Raw genomic sequence first — 20,201 nt, 5'->3', positions numbered from 1 at the left:
GACAACTTTTCTCTGAGAAATTGTAAGAGATGCCACACAACTAGGAATTAAATATAATCTACAGCAAGGAGCTACTTTGTGACGAACACTACTCTGCTACTGGCAATGGGAGGAATATGCCAGGTGAAATCCTGAAACAGAAACCAAATCATGAAATTATGTGGGGTGTTTCTTAAGTGATAAATAAGACAATTTCAGAGGCATGAATGATGAAAATGTATATGAATTCCTATATCTGAAATTAGTTGCCATTGTGCCTTTGGTAATCAAATACATGAACTGTGTAGCTAACAGGCAGCTGCTGTTAGATTTTTGCAGTGTTTTGAGAAATACACTCATCTACATTTAAGCTTAAGGAAATTTCAACTAAGAATCCCAGTTGCAGTCCACAGCTGCCCACATTAAGCATGGACAAGCTGCCACAATGACCATCTAGTTCACTTTATTCATTGATGGTTACTTATGCAGCCCTTCCTTATATAGTCTGAGAACTCAGTATGACTGAAATCATAGAACAACAGGAACCTGGCGGATCCCTTTTTCCAGAAGAATTAAAGGAATTATAATTTTTCTGGTTCAGACTGTCTATTATTTGTTAGAGAACATTTAGGTTCTAAACCCATAACCATTGAATTGTAGAATTCAATGACACTGAGTTATTTAGACATAGTCAATAAACTTGTTACTATTTCTCTCCTCAAGCATGCCTTCTAATTATTCAGATCTGTCATATTTCCATGAATTGTTGTTCATCTATTACCTGGAAATCTGATTTTTATAATCACAACTTTCTTTCTGTCTAAAAAATGGCATCAATTAGAATAAGTATCTCAGATACATTTTTGTTGAATTCAAGATAGTTTGTCCATCTCAGTTATATTCAGCAACATGAATTTTTACCACCTGTTACACATATATGTTGTGCATATTTCCACTTAACAATTCCTTAACACTAATGTTCATAATCAAGCAAATAGCATTTTTCTTTAAGGTTTGATTTTAACTCTGAGAATTTGAATCAAATTCATATTTTACTTAAAAAGAATTTTGCATATTTTTTCAAAATTCTAATTTGAATGACACACTTAGAATTCTGACTAATCCATGTTCTCTAGCATTTTCTATAAAAAGCAATAGGAAAGGAAATAAAAGAGTTGCAAGCAAACTGGAAGCTAAATGCATATACTCTGGAAAACATAAGAAGAAATACTTGGAATCATTGAAAGTTAACCATCTTGAGTTTCAGTATGAAAATTTATTTATTATGCCTACAAATGTAAACAAAGTAAATATGAATCACAATATCTATGAATTACAGATTGATCAAAGGCACGTGATAATTTAGCATGCTCTCTGAATTCCAAACACATAGAGAAACATAGTGATGGTTGGATCCCTTGTACATAGTGTAATTTTTCAATGAATAAAATCACATACAAATTATACCACAAGATGGAAATATATGTATATAGCTAATTGTGAATATTTTGACACTTAAACTCCTGAATTTTTGCTATAATTCATAATGATGCATGAATAACATGATCTAAAGCTATCCAAATAATAATAAATCTAATCATATAACTCTTATTTTTTATAGTTCTAACACCATTTATTGACCGATACTGTGTGAATGATAAAATGTTTCATTAATATAAACCCAGTTACATAAAAAATGACTATGAATAGAAAGCATCTGCAAAGGAAGCTGTCAGTTTAACAATAGATTCTGGTTATGATGTATTATCATACTGTATGCCCATAATTATATTATATTTTCCATGACTCATAATTTATCTATATTTAAATAATAATATTTTTAAAGTACAAGGTAGTAATTTCAACATTTTCTTTGTTTTCTAACTGAGGTTGATGCTTCTCTGGCTTACACCTACATTTCAGAATCTATATATTGTATTAATAATTTATAAATGCATTTCTGGACATAAAATTATGACATGTCTACTTTAATAATAAATGCAAATATTTTATTTTGTTGCTCTTCTTGACAAATGCAAACTGTGAAACAGTACCCTGTGTGGTTAGAATTTTTTCCAATGTCAGCTGTGCATTGGGAGAGCACTAACACTTGGCAGCCATGAGATATTTCACTGATTCAGCTGGGCAGATGGAAGTCATTCAGGACAGACCCTAAGTACATACTGTTTATGTTTTATATTTCTCAACAACTAGACATGCTTTTATAACTTATTAACATACTCAGAAATCTATACTGTATGAAACCCCTTTATTTGTGTTTTTATTTCATGATCACTTTGAAGCCCTTATAGGATCCAAAAGTTACAACTAATGTGCTTGCTTCCCTTCAGAAATATCTACAAGTAAAGGAGCTCAAATATTCATAAAATGAAATTATCTCCATAAAATGATCTTGCCATCTCAAGAACATTATATATCACTAGACAGGCCTATTTTTAATAAGATGGGATACTCGAGTCCTACTTCTCTGAAGGTGTCTTTCACTCTACAAATCAGGCTGTTCCCACTCAGAGGTGGAAACACCACTGTTGAGGTTTTGAAGGTTAAAGAGCTGGAGGCATAGGTGGCTGGGAGGCTCCCAGAACTGTAACCAGGCTGCTGTCGCTTCTCTCTTCTCTCCCATCACCTCTTCTCTTGAAAATAACTTTTTTACTCCAAAGAAGTGGCGAGGGCAGTAGCCATCAGTGCTTCACTCCCTCTTAGCTCTCTCACCTGGGAGGGATCCCAGGGGAAGTCTCAGCCACCTGGATGCAACCCCATGCATCCCTTTTACACCTGGGCCACCCCCATGATAGGCAAGATCGCCACCACCAAGTTCATCATCTCCATGTTCCTCCACACCAAGAGGCTCATGATCAAGTGATAGCTGCAGACCTTCAGTCAGAGCCTGCAGGAGACATGGGCAGAGCATTACACACTCCACTGGCTCCCAGAGAAGCTGTGCAAGGGATCACGTTACATCATATTCCTGTGAGCATCAACCAGAAACTGGACCCTCTGATTCCACTGAGCAGTCAAGAGCTATTCAGGCTTCTCCCTGAACACTAACTTGCACTCTGGGCTGATGCCTATGAAGTGTCCTACAGAGTAGGACAGGATGGCTCCACCAGAGTGCTATAGGAAGTCTCACCAGCAGGAGGAAGCACTCAGAACAGCACCAAGGTGCAAATGGTAGACAGAAGAATCTGCTCAAAGGAGGGTTCTCTTAAGTAGAAAAAAAAACCTTCTAAAAATTATAAGATAATGCCTATCAGGCTAAGATATAGGCTATGGAAAGATGTCTTATAATGGATGGACAAATTTGATTTTTGCTTTGGGTGAGCTTTCTTGAGGATACATTATGGAACTTAAAACATGTCACAGCTTTGAAGATCTTGCACAAAATAGAATGGTAAAATAATTTTAAGTGTCAAAAGCCATGGTTTGTACAGTCCATTTCAATGACTTAGTAGCCTTTGAGACCAAGTAAATGATCATTTTATTTCCTAGGGAGTGAAGTCCTATGTTTCAGTTTCTCCAAGGCATTAAACCTAAAGTTTTATATCAGTCACTTACATGAAAATCAATATTTCAATGAATCTTTCTCTGCAGTATATCTTGCAGATAAGTTTTCACTATTAATGCTTGAAAATTAGCATTAATTTTTGGTATCTCAATAGGAAAGATAAATGTCTTTAAAATGGTAGTACTGGGAATTTTATGACAAGACTTTTAGCTAGCACTTAAATATCTATAAATTTACACAAATACAGACCAGTAAGCATGACCTGGGGAAATGGTCAGCTCTTGTATTTTTTTTTTTTTTGCCTTGAAAGTAGCAAGTGACCAGAGTCTTCCATGGCCACAGGATTTAAAAAAAAAAAAAAAAGACTCTTTAGAAAATACCAGACACCAGCCAGCTCTCTGTATATTTGTTAGTTTGTAGTTTTCTAAGACCGAATAAACAACTTAATTTTAGAAAGTGTAGGTCTGGTTTGTATCTCTCCTTGGACTTAATTATTTAAAAGTCTTTTCCACAAATCACCATCTATTTCATTAACTTTGTTAGTCATGTTTTATTGTGTAAATTAGGAACTGGTATAAATTTGTACAGATTGTGGCAAAGTTGTACAGATTTCTATATTTTGGATTTTGGATGAGCAATATTTCTTCTCTCTATAATAGTTTCTTATAGTGGCATTGAAAATAAATGCTTTAGAAAATGTCAGGAAATATATAACTCTGTATGTGTTTTGAATATGTCATTTTCTAAAATGTATTGGTAGATGAAAAATATGCTGTGATTTATTAAAGTCAGATATTCTAAGATTCAATTCTGCTTTTCCAATTTAAGCTGATAAGACTGAGTCTCATCTGGAAGAAAACTGAATTATGAAAGTACACACTCAAGAGAGGAAGAATATATTATTCACATTATTATTTACAGGAAGGTGCATCAGATATGTAAATGATTTCATAACATATGTATTCTGTGTATGCAATGTATGATTTCTAAGGCTAATAGGTCTATTTTATCTTTCATCTGGATTCTATGTGGTGCATTTTTGGTTAAATATTCAAATAACAGAAGTTGTATAGAATATATATGTATTTATACATTATTATAAATATATCAATTTGTGATACTAAATGGACCAAAAGTAACTCCTAAACTAGTAGTAAAAATCAATTAAAATCTATGTTTTCAATATTTTCTCATAGTGTAAATCTATAATTTTATTTAAATAATTTTACTTAACAAGTTTACTTAAATATTCTTAGAGGCCAACATTATGGTATAGTAATATAAGTCACTGCTTGTGATGCCAGTATCCCATATCAGAGCATTGGTTCAAGTCCCAGTTGCTTTACTTCTGATCCACTTTGGCTAGTGTTCCTGGGAAGTGTTATGGGTCATGGAGGGGAGGGTGGTTACCTGAGCAAGCTCCATGTGTGCTTTTCCTCAGCTTAGCATAGAAATAAAAACATGGGAAACAATTTGCAAATAAGATGCAAAATCTTTATTTAGTTTGCAAAGCAACAGTAAAACATCTAGCCCAACAGGAGACCAGATGGAATGCCAGAGCAGAACAATGGCTTTCAGGAAGTGCCCAGGGTTTTTATGGCATTACTGCATTTTAATTGGGTCAATCTATGGGGGTGCCCATTGGACAGGGGCTTCACATAGTCTATGTTGATTGAACTGGGGCCACCCAAGGAGATAGTGGGGGTCTCATGAAGTCAGCCAGATTCCCCTTAGGGGCTCAGGCCTCTCCTGTACTAGCTCTGGGTAGAGGATTGACGTTGTGGTTAGAACTACAGGCTCACATATACTGAACAGGAGGTTATCATGGGGGAGATGCCAGCAGGTAAAACAAGCTTTCCAGCCACAGCTTGCAGCCTGCTTGCACATTTGCAACCTCATTATGTCAGAAATTCTTTCTGTGTCTAAGAGGCCCACAGGCACTTGTCCCCCTCCCCGGATATCCTCAGGAAGGCAGCAAATTATGGCCCAAGTACTTGGCCCCTAGCCACCCTCATTGAAGACTCAGATGGAGTCTCTGGATACTAGGTTCAGCCTGGTCCAATCTCAGATGTTGGGAGCATTTGGGAAATAAACCACTAGATGGAAAATCTGCCTCTACCTTTCAGGAAAATATATACATTTAAAAAATAAATATTTAATTTTTAATATTTTTCAGTGGGAATTTTGTATAGAATATTGTTTTTTAAGATTTTTTAAAAGATTTTATTAATTTATTTGAGAGGTAGAATTACAGACAGTGAGAGGGAGAGACAGAGAGAAAGGTCTTCCTCCCATTGGTTCACTCTCCAAATGGTTGCAATGGCTGGAGCTGCACTGATCTGAAGCCAAGAACCAGATACTTCTTCCTGGTCTCCCACGTGGGTGCAGGAGCCCATCTTCTACTGCATTTCCAGGCCATAGAAGAGAGCTGGATTGGAAGAGAGCAGCCAGGACTAGAACCGGTGCCCAATGAGATGCCAGTGCCACAGACAGGATTATCCTATTGTGCTATGGCGCCAGTCCCCTAGAATATTTTGAGCCCTTATTTCATTTTGCTGTACTCTCAGCATTCTTTGAGTTAGCGATTGAGTGTGAAATGAGCTATTGTATAATGGTAACACTGAAGACTGGGCAGCAGAATACTCTGGAACTTCTAATTGCTCATGATAAATGGACAACAAGGACTAACACCTTGTTAGTGACTACTACTGCTGTCCCTCGCCCTGTCCTGGATGACACCAAGTGTGACCACAGGGTTTCTGTGATTGGTTGACACACTGTGATCCCAGTCATCAGAATAGCTGGTGCTATTGACATTACTTCCCACAAGCAACTGAGAGCAGGTGATAAAATTAAGAAGAACTTTTTGGGGAGGTGAGAAAAATAGGAGCACAGACACATAGGCACAACCTCAGATAGGCACATCTGCACATACAACAGAAAAGCAGCCCAGAGCTGCTGCATAGGCCTGCATCAAGTTAGGGATACTAGTGTTGCTTCCATCATACTAGAACTAAAAACACTCCAGGTCTTAGAAACCCAAATAAATTGATGATATACCTCTTAGAGTTGGAAGGGTTTTACTGTCAGCACATTTATAAGGCCTTCTCTGATTACTATTTTCTGTTTCTCACATTTTCTTCCCAAGACATTTGCCTGTAGAGATAATTCCATTTAGAAATGTCCTCTCCCTTTAAGTGTGTTTTGTTTATGGCCCTGCAAAAGCACTCATAATATAGATGAAAACTAACTCATTTCCTAAACTCTGGATTATTTATAGCTACCACTGAATAGTATATTCAAGATTTGGATATGTTATATGATGTGTGAAAACTTAAAATTAAAATTACAATTAAAAAACACACATGTTTCTCATGAAAATCTGAGAACTGTTAAAAGCATAAAACTGTAATGCATTCCACTGCATGTAATCATTCTATATTTATTTTGGAACACTAAATTATCTATTTTCATTCTATATGATCACCACATAATAGATAATTTGCTAGTGTTTACAAGAGAGGTACAACACTTTAACGTATTTTTAAAGTCTTGATAACACAATGAACATACATATTTAATGTAAAACTGTATGATTTTCTTAAAAAGCTTGGTAGCATTTTCAACTAATTTCTATTAATGATTTTTTGAGAGAATTAGAAGAATGTGCGTTTATGTGCATGTAGGTCCTCATGTATATGTATCTTTCTTAAAGTTAAGCAAATTATATTTGAGAGTAAAATGGATTTATACCACTGCAATTCATGTTTTGTGGTATGTTGACAAAATATGATATCAATGTTTATCTCACATTAAATTTTTAAAGTACATGGTAAGAACACTGAGAATTTATTTCTAGGAGATTATAATATAATTCTCTAGAGTTCTCATGCTGTTCACCAGATCTCTAAACTGATTAACCTTACAGAATTAAAACTTTATACATAGACCAGGCATTTGGTGGAGCAGTTAAGATGCCACATGAGAGGCTCACATCCCTTATTGGAGGGTCTGGGTTTGAGCCCTGGCTCTGCACTAAATTCTGGAGTCATGCTAATACATGTTTGGAGGCAGCAGGTGATGGTTGAAGTTGTAGGTCTGTCACCACAGGGGAAACTTGGGTTGAGTCCCTGGCTCCTGTTTTGACTTGGCCTAGCCCTAGGTATTGTGGTAATTTGGATAATAAACTAAAAGGATAAATTTCTGTCACTGCCTTTCAAATCAATAATGATTAAAAACAATTTCTACCCTTTGATCTACATCATTCCATCCTATCCCAGTAACCAATGTTCTGCACTGTTTCTATGTACAGCATTTGGATCCTAAAAATTCTACATATAATCAAGACCATAAAGCAATTTAAATATTTTTTATATATCTGGTTTATACTCCAGATTCATCTGTGCTGTAGCAAATGGCTAAATAATTTTCTCTCAATAGCATTCCATTATAAAATATTTGATTCTCCATTTCTTTATTTATAATATTTCTTCATCCATCAGAGGTTACTTAGTGTGTTTTCATTTCTTGGTTACTGTAAAAACGCTGTAATAAACATGGGAGCACAGATATCTCTACCAGGTGATGACTGACTGATTTCTTTGCATATACACCCAGTAGAGTAATTGATGAGTCCTATAGTTATTCTATTTTTACTTTTTGAGGAACTTTCATATTGTCTTCATATTGGCTGTACCCATGTACATTTCCACTAATTATATAGATGGGTTCTTATTTATCCACATCCCTGACTACACTTGTCATCTCCTATCCTTTTGACAAAAGGCACTGTAAAAGAAGGTGAAATATTATTGTATATTTGACTTGCATTTACCTGGTATGTTAGTGATATTGAGCATCTTTCTATATATCTGATGCATTGCAAGAAAATGGTTCTCTACTTATATATGTACTTTGCTATAACTTTATTTTCTATAACAAAAGATGCCAGAAGGTAATTATAATAGCATTATTTATTAAAACCCTTGCATATTTGTTTTTCCAGAAACTGGTTTGCAGCTCAGAAAAGAATAAAATATTTTTAAATAAAGATTGTTATTTGCTTTCTGCATATTTACAGATATTCCAAGTTTTGTGCTGTTATTTGTCTCTAGTTTCACTTGTAATCACCAGATGATATATTTTATATTATTCAAACCTTTGAAATATTGAATACTTTTCTTCTAAAAAATTATGACTTAAGTCATTTCCAGACAGCATTCCATGTATACCTGGTAAGAAATATTTAACTCACCAAAAAAATAATGACTATGCCATACATTCTGAGTGTTCCTCCCACATAAGGTCTTGATGTGATTAACAGGTGACTTGTTAGTCTTACAGACAATTAAGTCATGCATTAATGAGTTAAGGTTTAGACTGTGGTAAGGGAGTTCTTATTCTATAAGCTTACATAATATATAACTTTAAAATATATAAGACATTTCCTGTGTACTTCTTAGTTATTTTTATTTTTATTTCATCATACTATATCTTTTTATAAAAGGCACTTATTGTATAAATTAATGTAAAGTAGCCAAATCCAGCTATATAGCAGCTTCAGAAACAGACCTGACCAAAAAGTTCCCAGTAACCAGGCATGATCCAATTGTAGTGGTTATTTGTATCTCACGAATATCAGAACTTCTTTCAGGAGCTGGCTATAAAAGAGAAGATGGCCCAAGTCCTTGGGCCCCTGCAACTGCATGGAGACCTGCTAAAAGGTCCTGGCTCCTGGCTTCAAATTGGTGCAGCTCTGGCAATTGTGGCCATCCAAGGAGTCAGTGGATGAAAGACCTCACTCTCTCTGCTTCTGCCTCTCTGTAACTGTGCCTTTCAAATAAATAAATAAATCTTCAAAAAAGTAATAGAAATACAAAGTAAACAATAGTAATATTTATGGAAAAATGGCAGGGTCAAGTTGTTACATATCAATAGTAACCTTGAATGTAAATGACTTCAACTCTCCAGTTAAAAGATTCAGACTGGCTGAATTGATTAAAAAACAAGAGCTCTCTATTTGCTGCTTAAAACGAACACATATCACCAACAATATATACACAGAGACTGAAAAGTTATTCCATGCTAACAGAAAACAAAAAGAGCGGGTCAAGCCATCCTAATATCAGACAAAATAGACTTTAACACAAAAATTGTTAAAAGAGACAAAGACGGCAGTATGTAATGATTAACAGAACAGTTCAACAGGAAGATGTCACTATATTAAATGTATGAACCCAATTACATCATACCTGGCAATTTTTTTCTTTTTTTTTAACTTTTATTTAATGAATATAACATTCCAAAGTACAGCTTATAGATTACAATGGCTTCCCCCCCATAACGTCCCTCCCACCCGCAACCCTCCCCTTTCCCACTCCCTCTCCCCTTCCATTCACATCAAGATTCATTTTTGATTCTCTTTATATACAGATCAGTTTAGCATACATTAAGTAAAGATTTCAACAGTTTACTCCCACACAGAAACATAAAGTGAAAAATACTGTTTGAGTACTAGTTATAGCATTAAATCACAATGTACAGCACACTAAGGACAAAGATCCTACATGAGGAGTAAGTGCACAGTGACTCCTATTGTTGACTTAACAAATTGACACTCTTGTTTATGGCCTCAGTAATCACCCTAGGCTCTTGTCATGAGCTGCCAAGGCTATGGAAGCCCCCTGAGTTCACTGACTCTGATCATATGTAGACAAGGCCATGGTCAAAGTGGAAGTTCTCTCCTCCCTTCAGAGAAAGGTACCTCCTTTGATGACCCATTCTTTCCACTGGGATCTCACTCGTGGAGATCTTTCATTTAGGTTTTTTTTTTTTTTTCTCTCCCAGAGTGTCTTGGCTTTCCATGCCTGAAATACTCTCATGGGCTTTTCAGCTGGATCCAAATGCCTTAAGGGCTGATTCTGAGGCCAGAGTGCTGTTTAGGACATCTGCCATTCTATGGGTCTGCTGTGCATCTCACTTCCCATGTTGGATCGTTCTCTCCCTTTTTGATTCTATCAGCTAGTATTTGCAGACACTATTCTTGTTTATGTGATCCCTTTGGCACTTAGTCCTATCATTATGACCAATTGTGAATAGAAATTGATCACCGGGACTAGTGAGATGGCATTGGTACATGCCACCTTGATGGGATTGAATTGGAATCCCCTGGTATGTTTCTAACTCTACCGTTTGAAGTAAGTCAGCTTGAGCATGTCCTGAATTGCACATCTCCTCCCTCTTTTATTCCCACTCTTATATTTAACAGTGATCAATTTTCAGTTAAGTTTCAGCACCTCATCCTGGTTAGAAGGGCTCACATTCAGAAATATACCAACAATAGATGCTGGAGAGGATGTGGGTAAAAAGGGACACTAACCCACTGTTGGTGGGAATGCAAATTGGTTAAGCCACTATGGAAGTCAGTCTGGAGATTCCTCAGAAACCTGAATATTCAGAATTCTTATATAAATATACAGCAAGGACACTCAACATATTAATCTTAAATATAATTAATAAAATTTTGAGTAAAACTAGCCAATTTCGAGTTAGTCTTTCCAATTCAGGGAAGCAACAAAAGCAGGCTGTTTCTTCTAGAGTTATTCATCCCAGAGGCAACAAAGAACAAAGAGAAAAAAGAACAAACATCTGCTGAGTTTGACTAAAAAATACAGTGACCCTATTACACTTGGCAAGTAAAAGTAGCCTAATGACTAAAACAATATCTCAATATTGGGAGAATAACTCTATATCCTATTATGACCCACAGACTCTTGACCTTAGGCTAATAACATTTTCAATCATCTTTTGTGCAACTGTAAAGTGATAATAAGGGCAGGACAATTTATTTTCTAGTACACATAAAATCAACAGTATGTACTAATAAAGGATTTTAATCATACTGTTTTTTGAACATCAGGTTCTACTTACATTTTACTTAAAATGGCCACATAATTTATCATTTTCACTGCAACTATTTTAAGAATGAAAGAGATAAATGATAGTAATTACATTGGAATTACAGGCATAAATTAGGACTGATTGAGGAATACCACACCAATTAGTATTGTCAGCAGAGAGATTTTATTTCTGTGTATCTTCAAGATCTATGGTGATCTAGTGGCTAATTACTTAATCACTATGAAATACTAATATAATAATTAATAGCTCTCACTGTGATCAGCTATTTGTACTCTGCAATTAAATATATGAGAATAATATTATTGGATGCCTTGCACTTCTAAAATTGTAGGGGCCTCAGACTGCATATGTCAACTCAAGTTGCACTTGAGTAATCTCCAATCTATAGATTAAGAAGTATGTCTGAGTTAGCACAGCTTTTAAATGGTGGAGTTGGGTCTTGAACCCAGGAAACGAAACTCCCAAACTCAGTGTTTTTTCTCCTACATCATGGACAGTCTCTTACTTGTTTCTTTGACCTTAAATCTACTAGAAAGTATTCCCTACACTGATTAAACAAAAAAACACCACCACAGAAATCTGTGTTAAAACATTTTGTATTTACAATCTTTGCAAAGTTGCTTTCTATGTTTGGGAACTCAAACTCATGAGGATTTGATCAAAGTTCTGCCACCATGGTCAAGTGAAACTTCAATCTTTATAGTGATTAAATTGGACTATTGGTTGATGAAAAGAAGTAAGTGTATTCACTGTAAAGTAGACTTGACTTTTCAAATTTATTGGCTCTGGGTAAACTATTTTACCTAGCCTGATTGTTACAACAGATGAATGCTGTTGAATGCTGAGTACATTGCCCATGAAGTGGTCCTACCAGTGGGATCTTATCAAGGTCAAGGAAACCAGCAGAATGGATATTGTTAGGGATACCTGGACACTGAATCCACTTCTTCCTCCCCAGGTGCAGATACTGACTTGATATTTAGAGTTCCGTTCAAGAACTAGGATGACCATGTATATGTCAACAAGGGCTTAACAGAAGTGCAAAAATTATTTGCAACCACCTGAAGAGAGATGGAAATTAAAAAAAAAAAACTGTAGGAGGAAATGCTGGCACAGTAAGCAATGGGCTTTCCAGACCAGTGAGTCCCTACTACTGACAGCAGGTTCTCATGGCAGGAGGGAGACTAGAAAAATTATGTTAGGAGTATTATTGGGTTGAACCTTAAGGAATTACATAATTCAAATTATTTTGACCCACAAAAAAGTCAAATCCATGTGTTTTAACTAAATACCTATTTCAGCTCCATGACCTGGATGGTTAATTTTATCCTGCAAAATTTGTTTCCTGCAAAATTTTAACCCAATTGAAACACATCTATTTCTTGTCAGTTTCCAGTGCAATGAATGGATGATACATCCAAATTCATGTGCTCAAAAGTATAAATAGATTGAAAAATTAGAACAGGGGTCAGAAAATTTTCCTATACAGCCCAGATAGTATATATTTTAGTCTTGTGGGCCCATCTGTCTTTATTTCTGTATTTTCTCACTTCTGCAATTACAAACTAGAATCAACCAAAAACAGCCCCAAGCAATACATAAATAGGTGTACATAGCTCTATTCCAATAAAACTTTATTTATAAAATAGATGCCAGTCAGATCTAACATACAGATCATAGTTTGCCAACCCGATCCAGTAAAAGAATAGCAGATACATCATCAAACAAGTAGGAAAATGTAGCATTTGGCTACAACAGAGGAATTACATGTGAAAAATATGGGGGGATATAGATAAAGGGGAAGAAAAGTAAATGGGTGAAATTGTCATCAAATTCTAATTAATGTAAATGTTCAAACCTAAGGAACAACTACCTTCAATAAGCATACACCAACATCAAAACCTAAAAAAAGGTTACAAAAGCCACTATTATCCTAACAGTCACCTCCATTTCCAAAGGTCATCCAAATCAAGCCACTATTATCCTAACAGTCACCTCCATTTCCAAAGGTCATCCAAATCAAAGCTAGAAGAACCAAAATACCTGAACATCTGTGTTAGATGGTTCTTGCATGTTGCTTTGTTCCTAATGTTGTATTTTCCCACCACAAGAGGGGTTCTAGTGAAATAGGAAAACCAATATGGCCTGGGAGTGAGAAACCCTAAAGTAGAGTCCTACAGTTAGAACCAGAAGAAAATGTTCTAGTCTTTGATCAAAGGTTTCCATGTAAAAAATGAAGGGGTTAATTTATTGCCATATATTCTACTAGCACATATATATTGTTGTTCTACACACTTAGTCTATTTCTTCTTTCAACAAACCTATATGAGAAAAATAACACATTAAATTAAGATAAATTTCCACTTGAACTTTAAAATGCATATATAAAGTACCAAATAGACACAGGAACTTTTTAAAAAAGATTTTATTTATTTCTTTGATAGGTAGAATTACAGATGGAGAGAGAGAAAGGCAGATGGTCTTCTGTTTGCTGGTTCACTCTCAAAATGGCCACAAAGGCTGGAGCTCAGCTGATCTGAAACCAGGAGCCAGTATCCTTTTTCTAGGTTTCCCATATGGGTGCAGGTGCCTAAGCACTTGAGCCATCTTTCACTGCATTACCAGGCCATAAGCAGAGAGCTAGATCAGAAGAGGAACAGCTTGGGCATGAATAGGTGCCTTTATGGGATGCCAGTCCTGCAGGCAAAGGCTTTGCCTACTACACCACAGCACTGGCCCCATACAGGAACTTTTAATGCTAAGATCTATCAATAGGTACTTTTACCACCTGAGAAAGCTTCCACATTTCTCACATGTGACTTAACACTGCCGTCTTCTATGGTTTAGGGTGACTGTATTCAGGCCAACACTCTGCTGGATATCAGCTTTTGTCTTCAGAGAGAAGACACTATCCACTGTATAACTTAAAGCCAAGCTTAATTCAACTACAAAGCCAATTATAACTGGGCCACTGGGCACCAAGTGTATGCAGAATTGTAAGTCCTTTGAAAATGAGCCAGTGATAATTAGCTCTGTGTTTTGCTTTTGGATTCGGGTCAGATTCATGGTGATCAGGGCCTTCGATTCATGATCATTATCTTACACAGAGACCTAAATAGAATTACATTGAAGCCTTCATGGATCAGGTTCACATAGGCCATCTGCTCTGGGGAAATTTTGGCTTTTTTTTTTTTTTTTGACAGGCAGAGTGGACAGTGAGAGAGACAGAGAGAAAGGTCTTCCTTTGCCATTGGTTCACCTTCCAGTGGCCGCTGTGGCCGGCGCACTGTGCTGATCCAAAGGCAGGAGCCAGGTGCTTCTCCTGGTCTCCCATGTGGGTGCAGGGCCCATCCTCCACTGCACTCCCGGGCCACAGCAGAGAGCTGGCCTGGAAGAGAGGCAACAGGGACAGAATCTGGAGCCCCGACCAAACTAGAACCTGATGTGCCAGCGCCGCAAGGCAGAGGATTAGCCTGTTGAGCCATGGCGCCGGCCTCTGGGGAAATTTTGGATGTGCTCTCAGCAGAACAAAAGAACCAGATTCCTGATCACCCATATTTCAATGCTGGCCCAAATCTGCCATTATGGAATCTGTAGATGTTCTGAAATTCAACTGACTCTATGATTTTTAGCACTATCAAAGTGAACAATATGGATGTGAGGCCAGATGTTTTGGATTCAATTGACTTCAGAATTAAAAATACCAAGGACATTGAGGAATAAGGTCCCATTTTTGTTTCTTTGAGTTTTTTCAATCAACTACAGTCTTTAGAATAATGTTGAAACAAAATTTATTCTCAGCAGCTAAAGCTTTGTTGCTTGTTTTCCTTCTTCAATCCAGGGCACATAGCAAACAGTATTTAGATTTACAGAGTTGATACAAACCAGAAAAAGAGGGACCCTCCTTGAAATAATCTCAGTTATTTTTTTTGTCCCTGCAAGGTTTGGACTGAGAATTTCCTGACTATAGGCTATTTGATATGATGCAATCTGACAAAAACAGTGGAAACTCTTTTTGCCATCATAGTTTTAAATGATACCAAGATAAACTTCAACATACTCACTAGTATGTCCAAGACCCATAAAGTATTACAAAGGGAAAACCCAAGAAAATCATAAAACAAAAACAATGAATTTACTTCTATTAATATTTATTTTAAAACAGAGAACTTCAATTATCACTGTTCAAATAACACCACTGATTTTTAAACATTTATATATATATATATATACTGTACATAAATGCATTTTAAAATATTTATTTATTTATTTGAAAAGCAGTTATCCACACACACACACACAAACACACACAAACAGAACTTTCACTCACTGGTTCACTCCCCAAATGGCCACAAGGGCTAAAGTTGGGCCAGTCCAAAGTCAGGCGATTGTTCTGAGTCCCACACATGGGTGTAGAAGCCCAAGAACTTGTGCCATAACCTGCAGCTTTTCCAGGCACAGTAGCAGGGAGTTGGATCAGAAGTGAAGTAGCTGGACTCCAAAGGGCACCCATATGCAACGCTGGTCTTTTTTTTTTTTTTTTTTTTTGACAGGCAGAGTGGACAGAGAGAGAGAGAGAGAAAGAAAGAAAGGTCTTCCTTTGCCATTGGTTCACCCTCCAATGGCCGCCGCGGCCAGCGCGCTGCGCTGATCCGATGGCAGGAGCCAGGTGCTTCTCCTGGTCTCCCATGGGGTGCAGGGCCCAAGCACCTGGGCCATCCTCCACTGCACTCCCGGGCCACAGCAGAGAGCTGGCCAGGAAGAAGGGCAACCGGGACAGAATCCGGCGCCCCGACCGGGACTAGAACCCGGTGTGCCGGCGCCGCTAGATGGAGGATTAGCCTAGTGAGCTGCGGCGCCGGCCCGCAACGCTGGTCTTACAGGCAATGACTTTACCCACTACAACACAATGCCAGCCCCCACATACACATTTTATATTTTACCTCTAAACTGCTTATTCAAAATTTAATAATAATTTCTAATAAAATAAGATTTATATTTTAAAACAAAAATGGTTTACTACTCATAAATGTATCTCACATGATACAAATATTCTAGTGATTTAGTGCTTACTAATGTAAGAAGATAATTTTCCCACTTTGTGACATGGTTATAAGATTTAAAACTGATTGTCTTGTCTATTGAGTTTACTTATATTTTTTTTGGACAGGCAGAGTGGCCAGTGAGAGAGAGAGACAGAGAGAAAGGTCTTCCTTTGCCATTGGTTCACCCTCCAATGGCCGCCGTGGCTGGCACTCTGCGGCCGGCACACCACGCTGATCTGATGTCAGGAGCCAGGTGCTTCTCCTGGTCTCCCATGGGGTGCAGGGCCCAAGCACTTGGGCCATACTCCACTGCACTCCCTGGCCACAGCAGAGAACTGGCCTAGAAGAGGGGCAACCGGGACAGAATCCAGTGCCCCGACCAGGACTAGAACCCAGTGTGCTGGTGCTGCAAGGCTTTGAAAATCTGTCAATACCCAAAATATTCTCTCTCCCCAGGGAATCACTGAATTACACCCATAGCTTGATGATTTATTATTCCTCAACAAAGCATTGAGTTCTCCATTCTAATGATGTTTATAATTACAATATGTTGACTATAGCCAGTTTTATCATTGTAAGATCATTTCTGCTTTATACAGAAAGCTCTTGCTATCAAATATTGAGTCTTCTGGGGAAAAAGTTAAAACAGTTTAGAGCAGAGGTTTCTCAGTACAGGTTACAGTGTTAGCACAAATATGGCAGACTATATAAACAGCTTAGGATATCACGTACAGGATTTCTTCATTTCTGAATCAGATGAATTTCTAGAATTACAAGGCTTAACCAACAACCACGAAATTAAGATAGACACCTACGACAATGACTGTTGACTTTCAATGTAATTTCTGTTAAGTACTTTAGCTGTGTTATTTATATTTCATCTTCTAGGACATAAAATACTTTATATAGATTATAATATTCAACAAGGCCAAAACTGTATATCAACCTTAAATTGTTGGGTTTATATATTTGTCCTAAAAGATGATTCAGGTAGCTACAGTTATAATATTCATCCACAAAGTTAGTTTCCATGTCTGATTAACCTATAATTGTTAACTGTGTCAATAAAACATTTTAATACAACTATCATCTTAATGTTGATAATATTCATCAAACATGTGGATTTGGGGAGAAATACAAGAAAGCTTACTTTTAAAAAGATTAAATTATGACAGTACTCCAGTGAAGCCATATAATATACTTACATAATTTTGATAATACCATAATATTAGGGGAATTAACTGGTTATGTTGCTTACTCATGAGGAAAATGGTCTTTGCCTAGTAGAACTAACTATACTCTCTTTTGTCTTGCTAAACTAGTTCCCAGACAGTGGATTTTCTGAAATTACTGATTGTGGTCATCCTGGTTTCATGAATTTATGTAAAGGTAATATAATCATATCACATATGCCTTAGTGAAAGAAAGGAGTCTGCTACCTACAAATAGATTTCACTTGGGGATTTTACTACATCTACTAATCCTAAAAGTACTTTGAAGGACCAAATAACTTTTTCATCCTAATGAACCCAGATACAGAAGTATAGTTTTTTCAAGAGAGAAAAAATGGATCTATCTCAAAAGAAACAGTTGCAGGGCATAGCCAATATGTTCTATCAGGAGTAGGAGAATATGTATGGGTCCGAGGGTACAGGACAAAATTAGGAAAGGGGCATTTCTCAAAGTGAGAGCACTCATTGAAAACAAAGGATTTTACTATCAAGAATTCCAAATGGTGATGGTAATGCTAGCATGACATCTGAAATTGAATAAAAATAATCCATGTTTAGTGAGGTACAAATACCTGAATTGCCGTGACAGAGAAACAATCGAAATCTCACAGTAATTATGCTTCAGTTATTAAATTAATACAGAAGTATATTTAAAATTGAAAAACTTATAAAACGACTATTTTTCTACAAGAGGCCCAAAGACAATCCATTTATGAAACTTATAAAATGTGTGTTGGTGAGAAAGGCACTGTCATTTCTGAGTACCACAGAGGTGAATCTTCTCTCTAGGTCACTCCTGATGGTGGGAAATGTCATAAACACTGGGAACTCAGCAATTTGAATGTCAAGATTCCAAAACAATAATAGGGACTCGGTGGAAGTACTTAACTATTGAAGCAAGCTGTGTTCACTTTGAATAAGAATGAAATAGCAGCCAAGGGTACTTGATCAAGAGAGCTATGGAAATGCTTATTATAGCATGCATCCCTAGAAACAACATGAATTCTCAGATAAAAAGGGCAGTGCTCAACTGATGCAATCTAAACACTTTAAGATCAGTTCATAAGACGAGTGAGAGCACATGTTCCATCAGTCATATTTCTGTTGTTCCTGTACATAAGCCAGTTTTCAAACAGAAATCTCACTTGATTGAAGTAGATGACAAGTTCCCAGATATGTGTAACATCACATCAAGCATATAGGTTAACATTCTTCCAGTCTCTAACTAAAACAATCTGTCACATTTATGTGGGTAGTTGCACAGTGAGGGGAGATAAATGCCCTAATATTTTTTACCTGTATATCCTAAGTATAAAGCGGAATCCTATTTTAGAGTAGCTGTGCATGGGGCACTGGTAGAAAACAGTGTTCTAGTCCAAGGTTAGTTTTCAAAGAGTCTACTGGTTCCCCAAGCCCAGCATAGCTAATGTCCCTGGTCTCAAGCTGTAGAATTGGAAGGGAAATACAGAGTAATGGGAAGAATTGGTTTCATGGCCTATAGTGTAAGAGTAAGTCCTCTAGCCATTCTTCCAGCCATAACTAAGTCAAAATCTATGTGACAATCAGAAGCAGTGGGTATTAGATAATATTCAACTATCAATTTTGAAAGTTGGGATGATGGTACTGGATTTATGTTCTTAAAAAGTATTATCTGCTTACATGCTACCCTTAAAAACTAAATAAAGCAGGAGGCAGAGATAGTGAACCCAACATATCCAGATTTAATTCATCAGTTGAAACATTACAAAGCCAGATACTGGAGAATGATGTTAGACTATCATAAATTCCATCCATGCCAAGGATCAGAAATGGTAAATGAGAGGTGGGAAAGAACAACACCAGAGATGTAAAACATGGCCTTAAGAATGATGACCATAAGAGTATGCTAAGGGCTAGCCTTCTTCTTAATGACCCAGCAGGGCTAGTGCACTGCACTAATGAGTTGAAGACCAAATGGCCTATATTCAGTTCCAATAAGGCCATGATTATCTATGCCATGAGCCAGTAAACAGGTGACTGTCATCCAGAGGGGTGCCTGTGGGGTTCCAGGCCTAGTATGCCAGGGGCTAGCTACTGGTGGTTATCTGGGTAGATGGGCCACCTGGATGTCAAGGAAGGACTAGAGGAACCCATGAGATTTACTTGAAATGAGTCATCTTAGAAGTCCCTCTCCCCACCACATCAGTAGAGAGCATTCTGACTTTGTTGTGGATGGCCAGATTGGGTGCTAGCCTGTGGATAATGGATGGAGAGAAGTCAGGGAGAACAGCACCTGGTGGTACACTGGATAGGTAGCACAGCAGGAGTCTGATGCTGTGAAGACTCCTTGGATGGTTGTGCCTGGGAACTTTAGGGGCTGTGATCATCAGAGCCAGGAGAGTGGGTTTGGCCTCCATTGGGAGTCCTCATAAAATAATAGATGAATCAGCATTTGGGAACTACACTTAAGATAGATCTTTAGAGGCCCACATCCTGCATCTGAGCACATAGGTTTGAGAC

This window comes from Oryctolagus cuniculus, chromosome Y (assembly GCF_051225735.1).
Source record: "Oryctolagus cuniculus isolate XC-2025 breed Fujian yellow rabbit chromosome Y, ASM5122573v1, whole genome shotgun sequence".
NCBI classification, from domain to species: Eukaryota; Metazoa; Chordata; class Mammalia; order Lagomorpha; family Leporidae; genus Oryctolagus; species Oryctolagus cuniculus.
The sequence above is the reverse complement of the archived record's forward strand: the minus strand, read 5'-3'. Positions refer to the sequence as shown.